The 3,002-nt window shown below is 45.2% G+C and overlaps 1 pseudogene; it reads right to left on the bottom strand.

Annotated features, from left to right (window-relative positions):
• Positions 1-424: 424 nt before the first annotated feature.
• On the bottom strand, positions 425-896 carry Rpl24-ps7 (ribosomal protein L24, pseudogene 7; annotated as a pseudogene).
• Between the last annotated feature and the right edge of the window lie 2,106 nt (positions 897-3,002).

Here is a 3,002-nt window from a genome sequence, read left to right as displayed (position 1 = left end):
CCTGCATCTGTGATTGTCCTGTAATAAGGAACGGTTACCTAGAACTGTGAGCAGGAATAAACCCACCCCACTCCTCTAAGTAGCTTCTGTCAGAGTGTTTTGTCACAGAAAAGAAACAGAGACATGAAAGGAAGATGGAGGCACATCGACGAGGGGGAGATCTGACCCAACGCAAACCCAGGAACTACTCCAACATCTGATTCCTTTCTTTTTCTTTCTCTCTTTTTCCTTTTTTCTTTTCTTTTCTTTTTTTTAGAGTTAAAGACAAATCTTTATTTTTTTTTCTTTTCTTTTCTTTTTTTTTTTTTTTTTTTTCGGAGCTGGGGACCGAACCCAGGGCCTTGTGCTTGCTAGGCAAGTGCTCTACCACTGAGCTAAATCCCCAACCCCACAAATCTTTATTTTTAAACTCTCATCTACCAAATTAGTATTTCCTACCAACTCGGGGAGCAGAGACCTTCACAGGCTTCACGGTCTATTGTTTAGTGGTTGTCTTTGTGGGGGCCTTGGCAGCAGCCATTGCTGTCTTCTTTGATGCCTGCTTAGCCTTTTTTGCTTCCTTGGCAGCTCTGATAGCCTGTTCTCGCTGAGCTTTCCTAACTTCTGGTTTCTGATTCCTCTTGGCCATTATATCAGCCAGAGAAGCGCCCGTGATGGCCTGCTGGAATTTGACTGCAAACGGGTTCCTTTCTTTTGAATTTCTTCCAACTGTCCTTCCTTGTGTTTTCTTCTGGACAGGACAGTCCAGTTAATTTGCCGAGGGTTCCTTTGGAAAGGAATGCAGACTCACATTTGGCATTAAGAAACTTGAAATCCTTCCCATCGGTCCTGGCAGAGCGCTGCCCGTGTCCAGAGTAGATCTTGTACCTGCTAAAACTGCACAGCTCTACCTTCATGGTGACAGATGTCCCTGATTCCTTTCAAACACACCCTCTCTGTGTGCTTTTTCTGATAATGATTTTAAAAATGCATTCCTTTCTTTGGTGTGATTTTAAGTTTAAAATAAACACTGTTGCAAAAAGCCACATAAATTTAGATATTTCTAGCAGAAAATTATCTTGATTTTGAAAGATGTGTTTGATTTACTTTCAATATGAAACCAGCATGAGACTTGATCCCACTGATTCCACAGCTTTCTATTACTGGCGAGTCAATCTCCACAGCAGGTTGGCTGTTCTGGGATGACTTTGCCTCTCCAGGAGGTGAGAAGCAGGCAAGAGGCTCCCTTAAGTGCAGCAGAGGGTCAGGGTTGGGGTGTGGTGGTTGTGGTATACACTGGGTAAGACAGACTGGAAAGAGGGGCCTTGCCAGCAAGATCAAGTCTAACAGGAGGTTCTTCTCTCTGCACTCTAAAGTAGACTTTGGGGACACTCCAGTAAGAATTACTTGTCCTGAGACAAAGTTCTTCAAACGCTAAGGAAATTTTTGCCAAGGCTCCATGTAAACACAGTTAGACACATACGTAAGTTGTTGACCCTGAAAGCTGGTCGACTCATAAAGGCATTCTCTTTTAACCGATTAAAAGCCAACTTAGAGGACACATTCTACTTTGCAGACTAAATTATTGCCTGGTTCTAGAATTGTAAAGAATGCCCATTAAGATCTTTAATTAGACAGATCAGCATTTAAGAAACTCCTAGATTCTGAAAGTTGGTTCTGAACATGCTATACAAGCAAGCTGTGAAGTAGACACGGACTGGAGACCTGCAGACACTGCCTGCCTAGACTTCCCTTTGCAGAGGATACACTTTTGGCAAAGCATTTGCAGACACCACTATCCAGAGGACACTGGCCATAAGTCCCTGTTCTTGTAGGCAGCAGCAGTTCTCATAGATTCAGAAGAACCTGGCCAAGTCCCTCTCCTCAGTAGATCCTTAGGGAGGCAGGAAGTCTCAGGAGATTCTCCATGCTGATAAATCTGGAATTTGCTTCCTCTAGGAGTTCACAGGGAAGGCATTCTGAGGAGAATAGCTGTAAGAATACGATGTTCACGGTTGGCTTCACTCAGGTCACAGTATCTGCAGCAATAGCCCTGACTGAGATGATGTCCATGAGTCCAGAGCTAACAGACAACCCCAGTGTAGGTATAGAGTTGGGGGAGGGGATGGTGTGTGTGTGTGTGTGTGTGTGTGTGTGTCTGTGTGTGTGTGTGTCTGTGTGTCTGTGTGTGTGTGTGTGTGTGTGTCTCACCTGGGAAGTGAATTAACATCAAAAGGGATATCGATGGTGTTCACATTCTTCTCCGACCTCTCTCCCTCCCTTCAGCCTGCGAACCAGAGAGCCTGAGGCAGACCCACCGAGAAACCCGGCCTACCTTCAGAAGACCAAGAAGAGATGTCTTCTCCTGCCTTATGAACTTGCATTTCTCTCTGGAGACTATCATGCAGTTGCTTCTCTATGTATCCATGGCATTAATAAACTTCTTAGTCCCCAGTAATCTTTCAGTGCCTTTTTGAACACCCTACCACCATCACCACCACCACCATCTAAAACTCAACAAGAACTGGCCATTTTTTCAGTTGATGTTTACTGGGAGATGTGTTAGCATTTTGTCTAAGCTCTGCCCCGTGGTTACCTGGCAAGAGTCAAGTGTGCCTGACTCACTGTAAAAGGGGCTGTTTGCCCCCTCTGCTCTCTCTTGTTCTTGCTTTCCTGCTCCAGCTCTGTTCTCTCACCCCTTCCCCACCTCTCCCCATTTCTCTCCCCCTCTCTCTCCATGTGCTCATGGCCAGCCTCTACTTCTCTACTCCTCTTCTCTCTCTCTCTCTCTCTCTCTCTCTCTATCTATCTATCTATCTATCTATCTGCCTTTCTCTGTCTCTACTACCCTCTCACTCCCCTCCCCATGCCCTGAATAAACTCTATTCTATACTATATCATCATGTGGCTGGTTCCTCAGGGAGAAATGATGCCTCGGTCCGGCCCTCTGAGGCACACCCTTCCCCACAACTGACTGCACCTTCACCAATACATATTCCTTTTCTCCCTTATCTTTTTATAAA

This window comes from Rattus norvegicus, chromosome 1 (assembly GCF_036323735.1).
Source record: "Rattus norvegicus strain BN/NHsdMcwi chromosome 1, GRCr8, whole genome shotgun sequence".
Classification (NCBI taxonomy): domain Eukaryota; kingdom Metazoa; phylum Chordata; class Mammalia; order Rodentia; family Muridae; genus Rattus; species Rattus norvegicus.
The sequence above is the reverse complement of the archived record's forward strand: the minus strand, read 5'-3'. Positions and strand labels throughout refer to the sequence as shown.